The sequence below is a fragment of the Lynx rufus genome, unplaced genomic scaffold (genome assembly GCF_022079265.1).
Source record: "Lynx rufus isolate CCGP_SWC_20201006 ecotype Redwood Valley unplaced genomic scaffold, mLynRuf1.p SCAF_2, whole genome shotgun sequence".
Lineage (NCBI taxonomy): Eukaryota > Metazoa > Chordata > Mammalia > Carnivora > Felidae > Lynx > Lynx rufus.
In genome coordinates, this window is record NW_025814834.1 from 35,058,867 (window position 1) to 35,083,555 (window position 24,689).

Here is a 24,689-nt window from a genome sequence, read left to right on the forward strand (position 1 = left end):
ATGATCTGTCCATTCCTTTAAGTGGAATATTAAAGTCTCCTGCAATTACCATATTCTTACCAATAAGATTGCTTATGTTTGTGATTTATATATTTGGGTGCTTCCGAATTCAGTGCATAAACATTTATAATTGTTAGCTCTCCTTGATGGATAGACCCCGTAATTATGCTATAATGCCCTTCTTCATCTCTTGTTACAGCCTTTAGCTTAAAATCTAGTTTGTCTGGGGGTGCCTGGGTGGCTCAGTCAGTTGGGCGACCAACTTCGGCTCAGGTCATGATCTTGCAGTTTGTGAGTTCGAGCTGTGCGTCAGGCTCTGTGCTGACAGCTCAGAGCCTGGAGCCTACTTTGGATTCTGTGTTTCCCCCCTCTCTCTTCCCCTCCTCTGCTCACACTCTGTGTCTGTCTCTCAGTAATAAATAAACATTAAAAAAATTAAAATCTAGTTTGTCTGATATAAGTATGGATACTCCAGCTTTCTTTTGACTTCCAATAGCATGATGGTTCTCCAACCCCTCACTTTCAATGTGAAGGTGTCCTCAGGTCTAAAATGGGTCTGTTGTAGACAGCAAATAGATGGGTCTTGTTTTGTTGTTGTTGTTGTTGTTTTAATCCATTCTGATAGTCTGTGTCTTTTGATTGGAGCATTCAGTCCATTTACATTCAGTGTTATTAGTGAAAGATATGGATTTAGAGTTATTGTGTTATCTGTAGTTTTCATGCTTGTAGTGATGTCTCTGATACTTTGTGGTCTTTGCAACATTCCCCAGAGTCCCCCTTAGGATCTCTTATAGGGCTGGTTTAGTGGTGATGAATTTCTTCAGTTTTTGTTTGTCTGGGAAAACCTTTATCTTCTTCTATTCTGAATGACAGGCTTGCTGGATAAAGGATTCTTGGCTGCATATTTTTTCTATTCATCACATTGAAAATTTCCTGCCACTCCTTTCTGGCCTGCCAAGTTTCAGTAGATATGTCTGCTACTACCCTTATGTGTCTACACTTTTAGGTTAAGGCCCGTTTATCCCTAGCTGCTTTCAGAATTCTCTCTTTATCTTTGTATTTTGCCAGTTTCACTATGATATGTCATGCAGAAGATTGATTCAAGTTATATCTGAAGGGAGTTCTCTGTGCCTCCTGGATTTCAATGTTTGTTTCCTTCCCCAGATTGGGGAAGTTCTCAGCTATGATTTTTTCAAGTATACCTTCAGCCTCTTTCTTTCTCTCTTCTTCTGGAACTCCTATGATATGGATATTGTTCTAGTTCATTGACTCACTTATTTCTCTAATTCTCCCCTTGTGGTTCAGAATTTTTTATCTTTTTCTCAGCTTCATCTTTTCCCATAATTTTATCTTCTATTTCACTTAATCTCCCTTCTGCCTCTTCAGTCCTTGCTGTCACCACCTCTAGTTTATTTTTCACCTCATTTATAGCATTTTTAAATTCATTATGACTATTTTTTAGTTCCTTGATCTCTGTAGCAATAGATTCTCTGCTGTCTTCAATGCTTTTTTTTTCAAGCCCAGCCATTAATTTTATGACTATTATTCTAAATTGTTATTCAGTTATATTGTTTATATCTGTTTTGATCAATTCTTCAGCTGTCATTTCTTCCTGGAATTTCTTTTGAGGAGAATTCCTCCATTTCATCATTTTGGCTAGTTTTCTGTCCCCTACGTGTTTTAAAAGCTTGTTATGTGTCCTGTACCTGCAATCACTACTATATTAAAGAGGGGTTATACACTGCCCAGGGCTTGGCCCTTCATGAGGTGTTTTTTGGAGTGTTACATGCTCTCTGCTGTTGTGACTGTTGTTACTTTATCCCTACTCCTAGTCATGTTTTGGACCCTTCACCAGGTGTGCTTTGATTTGTTCATTGAAGTAGCCCTGGAAAGGAAAAGAAACAAACAAAAAACAAACAGAAAACAAAAACAAGTAAACACACACACACACACACACACACACACACACACACAAACCAAAAACAAAAATCAGAAACACCAATTACAAGTAAACAACAGGGTAGAGGTGGTGCTGATGGACGAGGCCTTATTCCATGCAAAGGAAGAAATGACAGGAGCAGGAAAAAAGAAAAAAAATAAAAATTGACCGGACAGAGAAACTATATGGCTTAAGCCAGAGAGAGAGAAAGGAAAATAAAGAAGGAGGTGTAGTCAGAGAAAGACAAATATCATATGACTTCACTCATATGAGTACTTTAAGACATAGAACAGATGAACACAAGGGAAGGGAGGCAAAAATAATATAAAAACAGGGAGAGGGGACAAAACATAAGAGACTCTTAAATATGGAGAACAAACAGAGGGTTACTGGAGTGGTTGTGGGAGGGGGGATGGGCTAAATGGGTAAGGGGCACTAAGGGATCTACTCCTGAAATCATTGTTGCATTATATGCTAACTAACTTGGATGTAAATTAAAAAAAAAAAAAAAAAAATATATATATATATATATATATATATATATATATATATATATATATATAGGAGGTGTAGAGCATGTATCAAGAGAATAGATTAAATCTGTCTGCTTAAACAAACCAACAACCAGAGTAACCAGACTAGAGGAGGGAAGAGATAAGAAGGAGAAAAGGAAGGAAGAATATATCTATATAATAAGAATTGTCTGAGAATTAAACCAGGCAAAGCAACAGTGCTGGTCTGGAGGAGGGGCTGTCTGGTTCATCCTGTTAATCCGCTCCAGTATATACACAGTTACCAGGCGTGGAGGGGCCCTGGATTGGTGTAGGTAGGTCCTGCCTCCATTGTGGGCCCGCAGTCCATTCCCTGAAGCCCCACCTTGTTGGTGATGGGGAGAAAAATGGCGACCCCCAGTCTTACCTCCACAGACCAGATGTCCCAAATCACTCTGTTCAAGCCATCCTCACTGTGCTATGGCCGCAAACAAGGCGGTTTGTCCCACTCTGCCAACTCCTGTGCTTTCCTGGCACTTCGCTGGGATTTAAACCCCGATGTGTTCAACGTTCCCACACTGTCCACCTTGGTTTTGGTGATGTGCCACTCCTTTGAGTGGATGTATACTTGCTTCCCATAGCACTCCAGGGAGGGGATTGTTTTCTCCCACTGCGGACTGCACCTCTGAACTAGTTACCAAGCCTGGGGCTGGCTCCCCTCCTCCCCAGGTGTGTGAAAAGAGCAGCCAGCGCTAGTCTGGAGAAAGCCCTGCAGTTAGACATTGAATCTTTCTCCATCCTGGTCCGTGGTTTTTCTTTTATCCAGATATAGTCCTATGCTTCCCCAGCTTCTTTCTCTTCCCTTTGTCTCTCTACAGAAGGGGATCCCTCCCCTTCATTTGTTTTATTTCTCTCAGTTCACAATCATGCACCTATGGCCTGTCATGTTGTCCTGGTGGGTCTTTGCAAGTATCTCTGTCGCTTTGCACCTGGACTCTTAGAGTTGAAAGTCCTTTAGCTTCAATACTGCTTTATTTGAGAGAGGAGGGAACTTCAGATCTCCCTACTTCTCCACCATGTTGGTCTCTTCTCCTCCAAACAGTCCAGGTTTGAACTTGGGTTTCACTTGGGGACCTCACTTAATTGTTGTCCCTAGCAAAGAGCGGAAACCTACTGAAGGCAGAGGGGTCTTCCAAGCCTGCTGCTTCCTCCCCATCTGCCGCTGTTGCTTTCCTTGGGCTCTCTCTATATGTTTTTAAAGATTTTATTTTTAAGTAATCTCTGCACCCAACATGGGGCTCAAACTGATGACCTCTAGATCAAGAGTAGCATGCTCTTCCAACTGAGCCAACCAGGCTCCCCAGAAGTGTTCTAGATCTTGATGTGGGTAGTGTTTACATAGATTTATACCTATACATAAAATTTCATCAAATTGTAAACTTATTATTGTGCATTTAAAATTTTGATTTAAAAATCACACTAGGGTTGAGAGCTCTGCCTTGGAGTTTCAGTATTTCTCAAACCAGATAATTAACTTATAGTCTTCAACTTCAGAGGAATCACTTTTCTGGCCCAAGACAACTTACCATCAATGATTTGATCAACATATTTAAAGGCTTGCTCTAAATTTCCTTGCTCTATTTTTTTTTTCCAATGGAAAAATGAATTGTGCTCTAGGGAAAAATAATAAAAAGTTTTGTTTTCTCATATCTTAATAAACCGTAATAAACCGTTCATACGCCATCAAACTGCTATGCTCCTGTTCTTTCAGATATTCATACACCATGACAGACAATCTAAGGAGTGTAGAGAGTCAGCAGAAATTGTGTTACAATAGACTACAGGTATTGGTGACTCAGTTTTGTTCAGGGCTCGGAGGAAGCGCTGAGGGGGAGACAAGCATATCTAGAGGGTCCCACCCTCTAGACTGCTGAGTGATGACCTGAGGCAGTGGGTATTAAGGTGTCAACTTTATGGTGGGGTGCAGATAAGAAGAGTAGAGAGAGGCCAAGGAGGAGGCTGGTGGAACTGGAAATGCTCAGAAATGGCCTTGTGTAGGTGACCTAAATTAGAGGCTGAATTGCATGGAATTAGGACAGTTAGAGAAGAGAGGGGGAAATCGTTTGAAGTCAAGGCCACCTCAGAAAGCAATAGCTTGAGGTTGAAAATAAGCTGAGGGGCCAAAAAGAGAATAAGGCCAGGCTGGCTGGAGAGCAGGTTTTCTGTCAAGAGCATGTGGATGAGCTTCAAAGGTGAATTGAGGTTGGACTATGAAAGACCTTGAGTTCTATGCTAAGACCCTTATCCAAGGGGACATTATTGTATAAGAAAAGTGACCCAATGAACATTGAGGCATAGAAAAGTTAATGTGGTGGGTAGACAGGTTTAAAATGGAGTACAAGAGGCTCCTTAAGTGGTTATTGTAGTAAATCTGACAGTGGTAAGGTCTGAAGGGTGGGATAGGGGTGAAATTGAGAGTGGAAAGAAAGGGGCAAACTTAAAGGCATAACTGGGAAAAGATAACTGGGAAAGACCTGAATTTGGCAACTCTTGGGAAGAACAGAGGAGAATCAGAGGATACTGAAGAAGTATCCTACATGGCTGGGTTTCATATTGTTCATGTATCCATCTATTCACTTCTCCCTCCATCACACTCATTTATTAAGACTGACCTTGGGTTAATGCTTTGCTAAATGCTGGGGCTATAAAGCACCATGCAACATGTTCTTGCCCTCATTAATAACAACAACTAAAACAAAAATAATAGCAAACATTTACTACATGCATTCCGTATCTTTCAGGTGCTGTTCTAAGCATTTTACCTGGATTTTCTCATCTAAACCTTCTAATGACTTTTATGTAGGTGCTTTATGGCTCCCATTTTATAGTTGAGAAAGCTGAGGTATGAGGAATTTAGGTGACATGCCAAAGCTTTCATTGCTATTAAGAGGCCACTAAAAGAAAGAAAGAAAGAAAGAAAGAAAGAAAGAAAGAAAGAAAGAAAGAGCTACTAAAAGATGGAGTTAGAATACCAATCTGAGTTTTCTATCTCCAGAGCTTGTAGGAAGTGGGCAGGAGACACAGGACAGTAAATGTTATGACTGTTTTCAGTTTCACACTGTTCTGGATTTTCCCACCAGACTAGTTTTACATAGAGGTCATAAGGACATTCCTCTGGTGTTACCTATCTATATTATGAGAACATGTCTTGTCAAGAGAATGGGAGAAGTGGTCACAAGAAGGAAGTAGAAATGCAGGCAGGGAAATTCTCAGTATTATGTTTTGAAGTGTTGATTTCTTGAGCCTTTGCTTTGAAACATAAATAACTCTGAATGAAGTATAGATGGAGCCCAATTTATACTATTTTGTGACTCCACCAGTTGAATTCTGCCAAAAGTATACTGACCGAGTCATTCTAGAAGGCATGAAGTGGCTCGACTACCTCTTTTGTGATAATCTTTGGTTCTACGTCTTCACAAGTCATCTTCACTTTTTTAGCTGCCTCTCTTGCATGAGCATAGGTATCAGCAGCCACAGTGCAGATAATCCGACTCATGCAAATCACCTGCAGAAAAGCCACATGTTACCATTAGCTAAGACACAGAATCATTAAAAAGGAATTACTGTTCCCACACTCTTACATTTACCCACTGGGTTCCTATGACCAAAGGAAAGATTATTTTCCACCTATGAGAATAAATTTAAAACAGTGGCATGAGTGGGATTTAGGGGGTTCAAAATCTGGGTGCAGAACTTGATTATCTGGCTTCTGTCTTCAGTTGTATTCCCCATCATTCCCATATCACACATATTAATCCAGTCATCCTGAAATTCTGTCGGTTCTTTTAATGTCCTGTGTTCTATATTGCTTCTATGGTTTTCATAACTTTTTTAGAAGCCTTCTTTGAGAGGGCTTATAGCTTATGATCAGAATCTTATGTTCACATTTCAAGAGAGAATTTGAGAATCACTGATGTGGAATCATTGGTTCCCGGCAGTTTTTGTGATGTAAACATGAATCCATGGATGTAGAGTCATAACTAATAATCATTTTGGTGTTTTCAGTGAATCATTTGAATGATACGCCCCACACAAATCTCACACCTCATTGGGTGCATGGAGAACTTCTCCCTGATGCTTATTATTTCCTGGAACATCCTCTGCTGTTATCACATTGACAATACCTGGAAGTGCCAGGGCTTCTGAAATATCAATTGATCTAGGAGGGAAAATTTGAAAGTACACATAGAGTTTACAGGGGTAAGTTCATGGTATAATGATGATTTATAATCAATATAAATGATTCCTCAAACACAGGGAAAAACTACAATGGACCTCATAACTAAATAAGGAACAGTATTCTGTGTTTAAAAGTGTCAATATTTGGCAGATGTTTGGACTCTTGGCATTAGATTCTTTCAAAAATATGCTAAAAAAATGACTTATTTCCATTCAGAAGAGGGAATGAATATTTTTTTCAAGATTTTTTAAAACATTTATTTATTTTTGTGAAAGAGAGAGAGTCAGCGAGCATGAGCGGGGGAAGGGCAGAGAAAGAGAGGGAGACACAGAATCTGAAGCAGGCTGCAGGCTCTGAGCTGTCAGCACAGAGCTCTACGTGGGGCTTGAACTCACAAACTGTGAGATCATGACCTGAGCCGAAGTTGGACACTTAATGGACTGAGCCACCCAGATGCCCTGAGGAAATGAATATTCTTAGTTGACTTAAATAACCTCTCATTTGTGAAGTGAAATTGTGAATGCATTCCAGTAATACATAGGAATATTTTTCACTCTCTTACATGATGTTTGTGTGAGATCTGCTGCTTGTGACTATAGCCAAGAAGAGTTCTTGGGCAACAGGAGACATGTCATCACTAAACACAGCTTCCCTGGCATATTTAATGGCTGACTAGTACATGACTGGGTGGTTGATGGGGTCTTGTGAGGGTCGGTAGGGATCCACACACTGTCAATGAATAAAGCAAGTTATTTTACTTCCAGACATTCTCAGGCACTGAAAATTGGGTCTGATATATCTGGCTTACTCACAAGTGAAGAAAAATTATAGGCAATTGGGTATCTATATCTGTGAGTCAGAGTTAATAAATGTCCATTGGGCAGTGTGGTAAGAGATATATTCTGGTTACAATCTACCCCCTCACCTCCCCAAAAGGAAGATGTTGTTCTTGTCCTTAAAGATTCTACAAGCTTGCAAGGGTATCAGAATACAGACAAATACATATTAAAATAACATGGTTAACTTCATATAGCAATAAAGAACAGTTTATACATAACAAAATATACACATTTACACAATATGGTGCAAAGAAAATACACAAGTTCCTGGGAGATTTAGGGTGGCTGTGTCAAGTAGGGTCCTAGAAGCAGTGAATGTTGAGTCGGGTTTTGAAGAAAGGACAGGCATTCACTAAGAAAAGGAGAACATTTTAAGCAACAAAACTGATATAGTGGAGAAGAGACATTTAGAATCTAATTCCTTGTGAAGCCTTGAGTAAAAGCATAGAAGCTAAACCAAGCAAGTCATGTGTGAGTTAAAATTGGTAATGTTGGCTGGCTTTAGTAGACTTTACCCTTACAAGTAATAAAAAAAAAAAAAAGCTATTGAAAAGTGGGAGATACATGTATAATGCATGCATTGAATGCATAGACAGATTTAAAAAACAAAAAACAAAAAACAAAAAACTCTACCCGCTGACCTGGAACATCCGAATTCCTTGGGGTGTTATAACAAGGAAATCTTCTAGAGCACTCATGAACTTTTCTGGGATATCAGAAAATTCTGGAGATACTGAAAAGAAGATAATTTCCCATTTAACTTTACAATCTGAATGACTTGCTTAGAAAATCACATGTAGAAATAGGTTATCTTATTTATTCTCTCAGATACTGGTCACCAGTTGTGCTGGGAAAGAACCCTGAGTTTCGAGCTCCCTGGGCTAGCAGCAGTTGTTTCAAGAATGACTATATCTACTTACACACACAGGAAAGTGAATGCTATTTCCAGGAAGTGGAGACTTCCTTTATGACAAGCTCTCCTCTCAAATGGCAGGAAGAATTTGTTTTTCCAAATGGAGGCTGTGCTTTCATGTCCAGGTCAAAGTTCTGGGCATGAATCTCAAAGAAGCAATTGAGGGAGAAAAGATTAATTTACAAGGACATTCAGTTTCAGATTAGTTGTCATAGTAAAGATATTAGAATTAACCTAAATATCCAATAAGAGGGAACTGACTAAACAAATTATGTGCATTGTAAGATATAATAGTTCATAGTCATTAAAAATGGTTTTGTAGAAGTGTGTTTGTATTTATGCACATTGAAAAATGCTCATGAACTGGGTGTTATATGTAAGTGATGAATCACTAAATTCTATGCCTAAAAAACAATATTTTGATTGAAAAAATGCTCATGCATTACAATTAAGTGAAAATATGGATTACAAATATTTATGTATAGTATTACCCCTTTTTCTTGTAAAAAGAAGAAAAAAATATATATGTGTGTATTCCAAATGTTAACAGTCTTTATGGTAGGACTACTGGCTTACAGTTGATTTTTAAAATTTTTGCTTCTCTGTGTTTGAATTTTCTACAATGATAGAATATATAATGTGTAATATGCAAGAGAACATATGATAATAAAGATGTAAAACAAGACATGTATTTAACAAATTATAAGTGATAATAGATATATATTGATGACATATGTATGTTGTAAATATATTATGTAATACAGAATAACAGAATATTATAACAATGCTAATTATTATAAATGTAAATGCTATAAATATAAATGCTAATTAATAAACATTATTTAAAAAGACTAGCTGAATTAACAGACTTAGCCATAAAAGAAATGCATAATCATTTATCTGCCATTTTTGGGTCAGCTCATGACTTATCAAGGGGACACTCACAGTCATGGACCATATTCTGAGAAAAACTGCTGTGAAGGTCATTTTAAACTAGGCTAGGTAAGAAAAAAAAGTTAAAAAACAAGAAACAATCTAAATGTCCAAAAATAAAGTACAGATCAAATAATGGCACACCTATCCATAGACACATCATGCAACCATTATGTCATTATGTCATGAAGAATATTCAATAACACTGAAAGGTGTTTGTTACTAAGTGAAATAAACAAGTTATACTAAACAGTTCTACAGATATATATGTGTGACATATACATACCCACATTCATAAAGAAGGGTTTAGAAGGACGCATACCAAAATATTAATAATGGTTATCTATGGGTGATGGATAGACAAATGATAGACAAAAGATTTTCTCTTCCTTTTTGGCTAATCCACATTTTCTAAATATTAAAGAAGGTATTGTTTTGTTAAGAAAATTTTCTTTAAAATAGGAAGAGATTATAATTTAATTACTGAAAGCTTTTCACTACTGTAGATCAACTTGATATTGTGTACTATATGGTCACACAAACTATAGGAAGAGCAAGGTTGTCCCCTTTTTAGCCCAGGAGAGAAGGGAGAGGGAAGGAAAGGAAAAGGAGGCTGGGAAGCACCACACTGAGAGCTCCACCCTCTTTACCTTTGATAATCTGCTAACCTTGGTGCAGTAGAGAAACTGGGCAGTGAAGCCCTTCATATGCAGACTGACACTCAGAATGTCAAGGCACTCAGAGACCCAGAGAAGTCATTTATCATTTTCCTCAGTGCTCACCTCACTTTGAGGTAGAATTTGAAAAGTGAGCTGATGCTGAGGGTTCACTTGTATTCTATCATGCCACCCTCAGCTATTGGTGGCATGTAAATCTCGTCCAGGACCAGTCAGCAAGCATCATTCAGCATTTGGTCATCCTATTGCATGGTAGGAAAGAATGTAAACATGTCACAGAAGAGGCAAAGACAGAGTAAACTGACAGAGCAAGGTAAGATGGAGAAAAATCTGTATTCATCTTTAAAGTCTAAACAAAATACCCTCACATATTTTACAAGCTTTCTTTAGAATCTGCTGCAGTAGTTCTGAAATTTTCCTTACCAAGTCCTCCTTTATTACTATTTTTAACTTCATGGCCTGGGAATGTTGATTTACCTCAAATAGCTTGGATAAAAAAGTACTCAAATCAGAGCTTCCCAAGATCTGGAAACTTGTCTTACCGCGGTATCTCCAGCAAATAGGCCATGCCTGGCACACACACTACACAGGTAATGACTGGTAAACGACTAAATTATTGATGACAGGTGTAAATTTTTTACAAATGAAAGTTTCTACATAAATGCTTCTAAAGCATTGACTTACTTTAGTATTTGAGAAAAAATTGCATTAAGTTCCATTGCATTGTTGACAATGAATACAATGGGTAGATAAAAATTACTGTAAAAGCACTAGTTAGAAGAAAGTTTTTTTAATTTTACTACTTTTTTCATTTTAAATTTTAGTTAATTTTGTTGGAAGAGTTTTTAAAAACTACTTTCCAAATGCTAGAAACAATGAGAGTGACATGAAGAAGGCCTTTTAAACTTTTTGAATATTTTATCTTTATGTAGTGTAGGGACATTTTAAGATGTCTTAGGATACAGTATTGGAAACATTTACTTATTCTGCAGGTTAATTAAAAATGAAAATTTGAAGGGTGCCTGGCTGGCTCAGTCAGTAGACCATGTGACTTTTGATCTCAGTGTTATGAGTTTAAGCCCCACGATGGGCATGGAGGTTACTTGAAAGAAAAGAAAAAAGAAAAGAAAAGAAAAGAAAAGAAAAGAAAAGAGAAAAGAAAAAAGAAAAGAAAAGAAGGGGAGAGAGGGAAGAAGAAAGGAAGGCAGGAAGGCAGGAAGGCAGGAAGGCAGGAAGGCAGGAAGGAAGGAAGGAGAAAGAAAGAAGACTTGAATATATTATCTACTTAGATTAATTTGTGTGTTCATCTTATTACAGAAACTGCAATAAAAGAATTGTATCTTGAAGAAGGTTGGCTTTTGGGTGAATTTTATTTTCTTTATATTCTTCCACAGTGCTTAAATTTCTTATATGATTATGTAATATATATATAATCAGAAAAAAATTCTCCAAGTGCCGTTTCATAAAATATTAAAATACAAAGGCCTGAATTTCATTTCCAAATGTGTTGTGACATACTTCCCAATGAGCTGCTTGCACATTTGGCTTGCAGAGACAATGGTGGGGCCAACATTTCCGTAGAACATTTAAAGGTCCTTAATCATGCCTATGCCATCTTCAAACTTCACACTTATCACAGCATTGACAATGGCAAAGGCATTCTCCTAATGTTGGGCCAGCTAGAATCCCGGCACAAAGTGCCACTGGAAATAAAAAAAACACTCAGAATAGTGTTCATCTCCATTGTGTGCTGTATAGCAACAACTCTGATGATTAATTATAATGAAAATGATCCTGTGAATGATGTTGCTGACTATAGTATTGAGTATATGTGAGTACTGGTCCATGTGCTTTATAGGTATTAATATATTATCCTCATAACAACTCTACTCATTTCTAATTTACTAATGAGGAAACTGAGAGGTTACATAACTTGTACAAGGTCATACAGGAATGGAAGAATTGGGGTTGAAATCTAAGCAGTTTGGCTCCAGAGTCTATGTTTATCTATTTTCAAAATTTGAGTCACTACATGTGGCCTCAGGCATGTGACTTAAACTGTTTGAGTCTTAACTTTCTTTAAAATGAGAAGGTTGTGTGCCTCCGGGGCTGCTGAGAGGGGTAAGGGAAAAATCAGGAGGTGTGCTGCCTCTCAGGATGAACTACCATACCTCCACTTTTAACTGTTTTAGTTTGGTGTTCTATGTAAATTTCATGCAAACAAGGAATTTTACTCTTAAAAAAAAAAAAAAGCTTCAAAACCACTGGATCAAATGGTCTTCCAAGTGCTTTCCAGGTTTAAATCTCTCATTCTAGGTTAAATCTCATTATTAGCGTGAAACATTAGAGTCACAAAGTAGGAAGGCATCTGTGTGGCCAGCTTCTACGGAAGTCACAATGTGGCCATGATATGAAAGCAAATCAAATGGTCCTCTGAGAATTTGCCTCTTCCTCTGAGCAGCCCCAGAAGTCTCCCAGGGTAAGCTGGGCTCCCTCAGGGTGGGCAGTGAGTCAGGGAGCCTTTACCTGAGTAGAGTGGGGAATAGAAACAGATAACATAATCTCTTCTGACTTAAGGCTGGTTTTAGGTAATCTCTCAAGGAAATGGCTGTCTAAAGGAATCTGCTGTTCTCCTTCTATTAGAGAAAATGACCTTGATCAGAATGAATTTATCGAACTGGAGAATATGAAGCAAGGGATAGTTGTGATGAATCCGGGGAAAGAGAGAGTGCAAACTGTAAGCCAGAAGATCTGGTTTCTAGTTGCAGCTTCCATGCTGGGTCACCTTAGGCAAGTCACAGAACCGTAGGGGCTTCCAGTTCCTCATCTGCAGAATGACAGGACTGGACCAGATAATCTGAAAAGTCTTTTCTGGTTCTCAGCTCCATTACACACTACTCACAATTTTGGCCTTGAAGAACTTTAAAGCTATTTGGAAACAACTGAGTACAACATAGGTTCATAAATGGGAAAACAGGTCCAGAGGTCCAGAGGGGTTAAATGATTTGTTCAAAGTTCTATAGCTGGGACAATGATGGAATAGGCGTACAAGTGGAATGCCTGCTACACAGCTTTTTTTTCTTAGACAGTTGACAATATTCTCTTACTTGAGCCACTGTATTTTCAAAAATGTGATTGTAATAAAAAAGAGGGTATCTTACATCAATAGCTCTATGAATAATATGCATTTATTGTTATTTCATTGAGTTTAAATAATTCTCTCTTGGCAAAGCTCAAGCTGTCTTTGAATAAAGAGAGAAGTAATGAGTAACATGCCCCACAATCTTGATTTTCTTTGGAAAGTTAAGTCCCTATGAGGAAAATTTCCAACTTTATAATACTCTGAAATGAAATGTGTCATAAAGCTTTAAAACCACAGACAGACATCTCACTTTAAAAAAAAAAATGCTTTGATACTACAATTTGGACTGTGCATAAATGTGGCCAAATAGTTAAGAAAAATTGTCCAGTGCAGTAACTTATCTGATCTGCAAGATATAGAACATCTGAAAACAGGATAATTGACCTCTGTTGCATCCTTACACTTGAGGTAATACAGATATAGCCTATATATTTGGTGAGTCTAAGTCAGATACACTTGGGTTCCTGGTTCATGCTTTATGAAAGGAGCTACCTAACTGACAGTGGTAATTATATAATAGAATGCCTAAAACTTGTCTCTTGCCTTTAGATATCAGATTGATGGGAGCATTTCCTGCTGCTAAAATGGTATTTAGGTCAGAAAAATTAGGTCTGTTCACCACATGTCCTTCTAAAGTCTAAATAAAAAAGATAACATTTTTAAAGCCAGTTATTTGACAAACAAGGAATTATGTGTACAAGGATCTTGTGCAAGTTTTTAATTCCCTTCTTTGCTTCAAAGAAAGATCTGGTATGGTTTTAGGGCAGCTAAATAGAGTCAGACAACATGTTGTGCAAGATTCCCATCCCTGACCCCAGTTCAAACTTATTGCTGAAGAAAATGTTCCTGTTCCATGTGCAGTGAAGAAGAAAATTTCTTTGAGAGCTGACTCTAGTATGAGTGTCCAATAACATTGGCGAAAGTAAGGACTAGAGTCTGAGTAAATAAACACTAAAGAACTGGGCTATGTAGCATTCCCATTCAAAATGCTTACTGTATTGCTGTGTAGTAGAATTCTTCTCTGTTACTCCAAACTGTGGATAAAGTTCCTTCAGACATAGCCTTGAATGAGAACCTTTGAAGGGAGTTAAGGGGGCAAGGTGATGTTGAGAGGAACAGTGTGGTCTAGAAAAAGGGACAGAGGATGCAGAAGGTGAAAATATGTAGTGAATTTTGAGAATCAACAGAAACAGGGCCAGAGACAATTAGGAAAAATGCCCCACACCAAAGTCTCACTGAACTACCTATCATGTGTGGAATGGGCAGTGGTTCAAACCAATTACTCTTAAATCTCAAATAATAAGGAAACCTCAATAAGCTAGACAACTGGAGGACATCCAAGAATAGACATATGGGATGCACATGCTTAGAAACTGACCTTGGGGCAAAGGTCTAAGAGGAGGAACAGACATAAAAGAGTATTTTGGAAATGTAGGCTCTTGTTTACTATACCTTGGCTAAAACATTTCATAGCCTGTTAGAGCTGGACAGTCCCCTTGGTTGAACTTTAACTTTTTTTTCCCCCAAGAGAGAGCACGTGAGCAGGAGAGAGGGGCAGAGGGAGAAAGAGATTTTTTAAAAGTTTTATTTATTTGAGAGGGCGAAGGGGCAGAGAGAGAGAGAGAGAGAGAGAGAGAGAGAGAGAGTCCCAAGCAGGTTCTGCACTGTGCAGATCCTGACGTGGGGCTCCATCTCACAAACCATGAAATCATGACCTGAGCCAAATATAAAGAGTTGGACACTTAACCGACTGAGCTACCCAGGTGCCCTGCAAAGGAAGAATCTGAGTGTGGAGCCTGACAGAGGGCTTGATCCCACAATCCTGGGATCATGACCTGAGTTGAAATCAAGAGTCAGATGCTCAACTGACTGGGCCACCCAGGCACCCTGCCGCTTCTCACTTTGGACACACACATAAATGCAGTGTGATGACTCTCATTTTGAGTACATATACCCACTCATACTCATATTGTATAGACTTGTTCAACATTGACTTGGGGTTCCCCTTCAGAGTAGTGTTTTCTAAGCAGAACAGAACTATATGACTGTCTATAATTGTGGCTTATTTCATATTACACTAGAGAGCATTCTGCCATATTCTTAATCTGAGCTCTGGCAAGCATCCTCAGATGCTTCAGGAGAGCACAGTAGGTCTTAGTCTTCTTTTGCTGCCCCCAAACAATAAGATGTAAGCCATCATTCAACAGAGCCAGGCCACATTCTGCACCCCTGAAAATAAGATAGGGGAATATAAACTGAAGGTGAACTATAACAAGATGCATGGGCTGCACAGAAACAATCTTCCAAATATATCTTCTCTTTTTATATTAACTTAGAGAAACCAAAGATAAAGATATTTTGGCAATATGCTTTATTCCCAAATATTAAGTACCAAATTCTTTTTCTCAGTCATATATATACAGTCATATATGCCATACATTTTAGGACATACCAGCGACAGATATCAGAAATTCGTTACTTTGTTAATGTGCAATTAGTGTTTTCCTGAATAAATTGATCAAATATAGAAATTTCAGTTCAGATTCAATAAGACTTTTAAAAGATCATTAAGTCTAAGTGGAAAGTGACCTACACATTTGTGTTGCCCATTTGCCCTTCTTATACAGCCATCTTTTCATACTGTTTCCTTAAAAAAGCAATAAGAATAGACACCTGTCTGTACCTTGGGTCAGGTTTTTTGCAAGTGTGCTTTCAGGGAATGCTTTGAGCAGGGATGTCATCCAGTTCATGCATTCTCCAGGAGGGTAATACCAGCCCCAAAAGGGTGAAAAAAAAAATCTTGCTCTTTTGATGGATAAAGCCCTGATATACATATACTGTACATAAACAGATATATGGCCTACCTACGGTGTTAAAAACTCATGGAGGGATGATTGGGGGAAAATGCCTCTTGCTCCTTAGTGAGGCAATAATGAAAAGATTGAGAAACATTGACATAGTGTTATGGGCTCTACCTCCTCCCCAGTCCCTTCACTCCCATCCCACCCAACCAAGTGCGTCCATACCTTACTTCCAAAATTCTTCTGTACCAGCCCAGCCTCCCCTTGCTCCATTTCTCCCTATGAGTCAACTGATATGGACATTCCAACAGGTAAAAAAGAAAATGAATGGGCAGACTGACTTAATATTAGCAGATCAGAGGGGAAAGCAGACAATTTCTCATTTTCTGTTTACTCAATGAGGAAAACCTTATTTTTTTAAATTTTTTTATGTTTTATTTTATATTTGGGAAAGAGAGAGAGAGACAGAGACAGAGAGTGAGCAGCGGAGGGGCCGAGAGATGGAGACAGAATCTGAAGCAGGCTCCAGGCTCAGAGCTGTTAGCACAGAGCCCAACATGGGGCTCAAACTCATGAGCAGTGAGATCATGACCTGAGCTGAAGTCAGAAGCTTAACCGACTGAGCCACCCAGGTGCCCCAAGGAAAACTTTATTTTAAAGTAGAATTTTTACCTCCCATTACTTGTTATCTATTCAAATGCTGAGTTTGGATATGTTTCTCAGATAGCCTTATTTGGTGCATTGTGGGAAGGAGAACTTGACTAAAAGTAAGAAACCCTGGAATCTAGTCCTGACTTGATTGTGTGTTAGCTGTGCAAAGTTGGGGAAGTTACTTCAGTCCTTTGACTGAGAATGGAGATCCCAAGGCAACCACCTGCTATGTCTACCTTCCAGGACTGTCACGAGGATCAAAAGAAACAAGGTGTGAAAGCATTTGGTAAACTGTGAAAAGAGTATGAAGAGAAATAAGGTTATTACAGTTAAATTTTCAAATTTTGTGTCCCAGAATTTTTGTGTGTGTGTGTGAATGTGTGTGGGTATAGGATGAGCCTTAAGCAAATTTATGACTCTGGCAAGAACTTTTCCTACAGGCCAGCCACTCTCTTAAGTGTCCTTATTCAGTCAGCCTCTCTCTATATGTGGAACAACCTACATCTTCCCACTGTATGGCTCCTATGACAATGCAGTATTCAGTGACATAGCTGAATAATTCAGTTTGAAAAAGCTCATAGAGGACATATAGGAGGTCATATATTCTATTAAGTGCTCAAATTAGCCCAGTGCATATAATTATTAATAGTCTACCAACAGCCAATTAAAAAGACGGTACATACCATCATCCGTGCTGTGCATAAAACATAGTTCTGGAAGCCTAAGTAGAGATATGAAAACTGGATGGAATTCATCTCTAAATTTAATGCTGGGTCCCTAAGGAGAAAAGCATGTAAAGCAATTAGAAAAGAAAGTCAATGGGGGCTAAAAGATGTTGCTTATGGATAATCCAGAGTGAAAATTGTGACACAAATGACACATTTGCAAAAGAAAACAACGAAGGATTCTAAAGGACATAGGTATGTATTAATTAACATGAACTGCATTGCATTTATGAAGAGTTTAAAAAGAGAGACAGAAGTCTGGATTACCTAATCTAGACTAAGGAACTTGCTCAAAAACCACCCACCCACTGCAGTGTTCCCCATGATGAAGAGTGCATCAGGGATATTGGCTTTCAGCTCTAGAAGCTCACTGAGGTTCACAGGAATGATCCAGGTAGTCCTCTTCCCTTGGAATGTCAGCCTTGTCTTATTTGGATCTTCTGCCATTCTCTGCAGAGAAACAAAGCCAACAGGTTTTCAAGTAAGGCTGCTGAACTACATGCCATGAGTATATCTACTGCTCTGGTTGCCCAAAGGGCCTGATGGTCATTTTAGCTTTCTGGGTTGACCTAACTTGTAGTGATCAGGAAAGGGTGTCCTTGTGTGAAACTACCTAGATTGCTAATATCCATGTGGGCACCACTGAATAAACATCATTAGGAGTACCTGGGTGGCTCAGTGGGTTAAGCATCCAGCATCTGACTCTTGATTTCAGCTCAAGTCATGATCTCATGGTTCATGAGTTCAAGCCTCATGTCAGGCTCTGTACTGACAGCACAGAGCCTGCCTGGGATTCTCTCTCTCCCTCTCTCTGTCTCTCCCCTGCTGGTGCACATGCTTGCACATGCTCTCTCTCTCAAAATAAATAAATAAACTTTAAAGCAAACGAACAAAACATCATAATAGGTATCTATCAACAACAACTATAGAGTGGAATAAACCCTACCTATATTGTGAAATGAGTTTCTGAAGAGAAGGCAAAATGTCTTAGTCTGATTAAGGGGTCAGGCTTCTTGTTCTAGTTCTGCCCTAACAGTAAGTCAAAGGGGCCTCATCTTTGGGGATTAGGCATTTTGGTATGACAAAAATTGCTTATAGGCAAAATTACCCTTGAAAAAATCTCTTAAGTCATTCACTATAGTATACATTTTTTTTTTTTACAACTCTGTCTCTCATATATACATACATATTTACATTGTGTGTGTATATACTCTTTAAATAGTGAGTCCAAATTCTCACACTCTGAGGGGGAAGTGGGGACTGTGACACTTTAGGAAGCCAGTAGAATCATATCCCTTACCTCATGCTCTCTTCTGAGTATAGTCATGGAGTGGAGTGATTAACCACATTATTTATATTATTCTTTCTATTTCTCCCCACTGAGTTGAAATCTCAGAGGTTAATAGTAAGAATAATGTAATTCCATTATAAGTATAATTTTACAAAATATCTTTAACATATCTCACAGTGTAGCTGTGTGACCTTGAGTAAGTTACTAGACTCTCTGAGCTCAGGATCTTCAAATTAAGGGGTGAACCAAAGCATCTTGGAGGTCCTGGCAGCACCACGCTTACAACTATTTATGGTGGAGCTGAACAAATTCGTAACAATGGGTTATCACATTGGACACACTTCCAACTTTTAATGTCTGAAACTCAGTCATTCCATAGCGTAATGCAAAAAGGCTTATACCATGTCATGTTATGGGACAACAAAAGTAAAGCATCTTACTATTAGTTCAGGAGGGGATCTAGTTTCCTGGAATAGAGCCAAGGGATGGAATTCATCTTCATTATACAGTTTGGTACACACCTCAACAAAACAAAACCAGATACAAATGGAACTTCAGAGTTACTGAAAGATGAACATGAATTTCTAAGTAGGAGATTTCAGAGTCAGGGCCATACCTCCGACACAAAATGGAGGTGCCAGAGCCACAGGGTGGCCCTGACTAGAATTCTTCCCACCCTCAGAGGGCTGTAATTGTTTCGTGGGTAGGTTTACTGCCTCTGGGATCCCTCTTCTGGCATCAGGAACTAGGTTTTAAGCTTCTACGCTGGGTCTCAGGTATTATTAACAGATATTTATTTGCCATGAGCATGAAGATGCACCACTGTTTACACTTCTTGTAGTACTTGTTGGGGGGGGAGTGATGGTAAAGCCAGATCGAGGCACAAAAAGTTGTAATGCTTCTGAAGGAAAATGCTTCTGTGGTGATTAGCCTCATGAAAATTGTGGGCCTGCTAACTTTTGAAGCTTTTTAAGACTCTTTACTCCTTGAATTCACTCTTTTACATTACAGAACAGAAAATGAATGCATTTGGATTTATGTGGCTATTTTTCAATCAATCCCAACTGAAGTGGAACACCAGATATTTACTTTTTCTTGTCTATTCACAAAAGATCTGTCTTCTTTTCATTTATTTATTAAAAAATTTTTAAATATTTTTATTTATTTTTGAGATAGAGACAGAGCATGAGCAGGGGAGGGGCAGAGATAGAAAGGGAGACACAGAATCTGAAGCAGACTCCAGGCTCTGGCTGTCAGCACAGAGCCCGATGCAGGGCCCAAACTCACGGACTGTGAGATCATGACTTGAGCCGAAGTCTGATGCTTAACTGACTGAGCCACCCAGGCGCCCCTTCATTTATTTATTTAAATTCAAGTTAGTTAACATATATATATTATTGGCTTCAAGAGTAGAACCCAGTGATTCATCACTTAATATAATATCCAGTACTCTTCCCAATGAGTGCCCTCCTTAAGGCCCATCACCCATTTAGCCCAGCCCTGTATCCAATATCCCTACAGCAAACCTCAGTGTGTTCTCTGTATTTAAGAGTCTCTTATGGTTTGCCTCCCTTTCTGTTTTTATCTTATTCTTCCTTCCCTTCCCCTATGTTCAGCTGCTGTTTTTTCTTAAATTCCACAATAAGTGAAATCATGTTATCTTTCTCTGAGTGACTTATCTCACTTAGCATAATATACTCTAGTTCCATCCTTATTGTTGCAAATGGCAAGGTTTCATTCATTTTGATCGCTGAGTAGTATTTCATTGCATGCATATATATATATGTATATAAAGAAGATGTGGTGTATGTATGTATGTGTGTATATATATATATGTATATATATGTGTATATATATACATATATATATACACACACATACATACATACACCACATCTTCTTTATTCATTCATCAGTTGATGGACATTGGGCTTTTCCCATAATTTGGCTACTGTTGATAGAACTGCTGTAAACACGGGGGTGCATGTACCCCTTCAAATCAGCATTTTTGTGTCCTTTGGATAAATACCTTGTAGTGGAATTGCTGGGTCATAGGGTAGTTCTATTTTTTAATTTTTTGAGGAACCTCTATACTGTTTTCCAGAGTGACCGCACCAGTTTACATTCCCACCAGCTGTGCAAAAGGGTTCCACATCTTTGCCAACATCTACTGTTTCCTGAGTTGTTAATTTTAGCCATCCTTACAGGTGTGATATGGTATCTCATTGTGGTTTTGATTTATATTTCTTTGATGTTGAGTGAGTTGAGCATCTTTTCTTTTTTTTTTTAATTTTTTTTTTTTCAACGTTTATTTATTTTTGGGACAGAGAGAGACAGAGCATGAACGGGGGAGGGGCGGAGAGAGAGGGAGACACAGAATCGGAAACAGGCTCCAGGCTCTGAGCCATCAGCCCAGAGCCCGACGCGGGGCTCGAACTCCCGGACCGCGAGATCGTGACCTGGCTGAAGTCGGACGCTTAACCGACTGCGCCACCCAGGCGCCCCGAGCATCTTTTCATGTGTCTGTTAGCAATGTGGATGTCTTCTTTGGAAAAATGCTTGTTTATGTCTTTTGCCCATTTCTTCACTGTATTATTTGTGGTTTTTGGGTGTTGAGTTTGATAAGTTCTTTATAGATTTTGGATACTAACCCTTCAAAAAGATCTCTCTTCTTGATCCACGCAACACTTTCCTGATCCTTTCATTCCACAAACAGTTGATTCCTTAGGAAGTAATGCAAGAATTTAAAACAAATTCTTTTGTCAATTCATAAAACCACCAACCTAGTACTCACAGTCCCCAAGGGCAGGGGGACTATGGAAGGAACTATGGAAGAAGTAACAGAGCAGGTCCTTGCCTTCAAGGGCTCTGTAATGGGATGGAGCAGAGAACAAGGTATTCCATCACTGAACAATTAGAGAAAATTACAGGGAATGTGCAACCATGCTATAAATAGGGTCTTGTTAATGTGTCATCCAAATCCCAGGGGATCATGAAGGAGGTCAGAGGCAGGTGGGGTCAGCCAGCTAAGGCTTCCACTCGGAGTGAGGTAAATGGAGTAGTTAACAAAGTGATAATTAAAAAAAAAAAAAACCACAAAAAAAGATGGCTATTATAAACAGTGATACAGCATGTATCTTTAATGAAGTCCTGAGAAGGCAAACTGCATTTAAGACTTTCTATACACAAATAAAAATAAACTGAAAATCTGAGTTTATTTGGGTATTGTTGAAGATATTCTGAATTATTGGCATGATTCAAGTCCCAAACCATTTTACCTTAATTTTCAGGACATTTCATGCAGAACAAAAGTAGTGTTTTTGGCCTGAATTCACCGGTCACTTACTTCAATTGTGACTTAATCTTTTCATTCCTGTTTGTCCTATTCATGTGTAGGCACAACTGAAGGGTCTGGGTGGTTTGGAGACCTATGGTTTGACTTCATCTATGGAGTCAAGGAGACCTTGGTTCTAGTTCCTGCTTTAACAGGTACTAACTAGGTTGAGTTTGTTAAATTAGGAAAATAAAACCCATCTCAAACATTTAAATCAAACAGGTTTGTTTGATTTAAATATGCAAAAGGTATGCACAGTATCTGACACACAGGAAGTGCTACAGAGGTGGTGGCTGATATTTTTACCTATAAGGTAATTTTCTACAGACTTAAGGAGGGATTTGGATTTTCTGACAATGCTGTACATGATAAAGGAACGAATGACAAATGGCTAAATGTGGGGATCCAAGTGAGTGAGATAATAATATCTATTTTTGTATAGGTAGGCTTTGTCTCCAGGAAAACAATCATGTAGTATTAGGTTAAATGATATGAAGTTGCTATTTTTGTGGGCCAAAATGGTGCAATACTGGTCATGCATATGGTTCAACATAATAGTATCTTGCCCAGGATTCCAAATGGCTGTAGTTTCTAAAGCTTTTCAGATCTTCATTACTGGCCTAAAAGCAGATTTTTTCCCAAAGACTTTGGTATGTGGAATTAATTTGTGTTCTTTGAATTATTTTTGGTCAACCAAAATTATATAAAATTAATTTTGCCATAAAAAATGGGAAAACACCTTAATGGAAACCTTGTTGATATTTAACATTCTGAAAACTTAATATATCTCAAAACTATACCCTCCCCCACCCATACCACACACTAAATCACCTTTTCCAATTCCCTTCATCTTATCTTGTTTCTTAATCTCTTAATTTTGAGGGTGACTTGGATTTCGTCCTCACTATATCCTTTATTGTCTGGAGGTTATGATTCTGGCAATCCCATTCCTGAAAGTCATCTTTCTGGGTCCATATCTTCCCAACTGGTCTAGGTCCTCATTCCTTCACATATGGGAGATTGCACTAGTCCATGCCCTCATCCCCACCATGTCTTTCCAGGCTTATCCTTCTTACTGGCAGGTGCCAAGAATTTTCCCTTTGAAATACTATTCCTGTGTTACTCCTAGACAATGACTATATATTGGTTATCAGCTTTAGTTGTAAATTCATCAGCCAAGAATGATATATTTTTATTCTCTAATGCTTCAGCCACAACAATTTATTAGCTGAATCTTGGACATTTTTCTTTTTCCTACTTCCATGCATTTTCTTACATGGAATTTTCTACTGGTCCCTCTTCACTCATTCATTCCTATCATTTCTTTTAAGACCTAGCTCAAAACTCCCCTTCTCCAATGTTTCCTTTGTGTCTCCCCTTCCTACTCATTAATTTTCTTTAGTCCATGTTCCTTCAAAACTGATATACATGGTATAGGGGATATATTGAACTTTTAATATTTTGCTTTTCAATTATTCTTTTATTATTTCTTAGTCTATATTTTATTTTCTTTCTTTAATAGAGTTTGCATTTCTTGAAGTCATGGACCATGTACTTTACTTCTTAGGAAAGTGCCAATTTAGGGCTATAAACAGGATAGATGTTAAAGATTTATTTAAAAAATACCAACAGTGGCATTCAACAACTTTCATTGGTTAGAAAGGTCAAGATAAGGGTATTTTAGAAATAATTGAATGCAATAGATAATTTTATGCAAGCATTCATCCATGTACTAAATCAACTGAAATAAATTTTTAAAATTTAACTTACCACACAGAAAGTTTTTCTACTTTCTACAATTGGGTGGTATCTAGTACAGTAGCACAAATGACCTGATAAAGAAGAGATCAATTTTAAGGAATGATAAAAAAAAATATTACTTATTTGTGCTTCATTTTTTTTCAATGAGATAGCTTTATGAGTAATTGGATTCTTGTTTCCCAAATCAGTCAAATGGCTCTTCGGAACACAGATATTCATCACAAAAAACTCTTGTGATTACATATTCTTCCTGAAATATCACAAAGCTCTCCATAATTTTTCCAACCAACTCTTCCTGCCTTATATCCCACCCATGCCCAAATTCATGTAAACTGCAACCCCATAACATCTCATATGTGGCCCTTTGTTAAGCTTTTCTTACATAGTCTTTTCTCTCTCACATGTTTTCTTAGGGAAAATATGTCCATTTGTCAGGGCGCCTGCCCCCTTTTCCATGGGGTCTGCTCTAACACCCCAGCCAGAGCTGTACCACTCACTGTCTGGATCCTTCTACAGGCCTATCACCAACTATGCTAGAGTAGGGTCATTTAGGTATATGCTTCACCTCCCTCATTAGATCTTAAGTTCCTGAAGAAGGCAAGGAGTGTTTTAGATGTTCACCAACCCTTCCAGTACAGCACAGTGTTCAATAAGTATTGATTGTTTTAATCAGTCAACACTTCCAAAGTATGATGGACAAGGTAAGGAAATCATTATATTTTTATGTAGTATATTCACAATTTGCAGCTAGTATAAATGATATTTATGTAGTGGTTTTAATAACATGAAAAAATTCTTATGTTATAGTGTTAAAATTGTATATAGAATATAAAATCATATATACAGTAGCCACAGTATTGGCTAAAATAAGAAAACAAAAAATATGCATAGAAAAGACTGAAAGGGAACAGAAGTATCTGATTGTGGTTGTTTCTTAGGGACAGAAATATGA

General features: G+C 38.2%; 1 pseudogene; it reads right to left on the reverse strand.

Annotated features, from left to right (window-relative positions):
* Positions 1-24,689, reverse strand: part of LOC124514164 (aldehyde oxidase 4-like) — a 68,384-nt pseudogene that overhangs the window by 27,130 nt on the left and 16,565 nt on the right.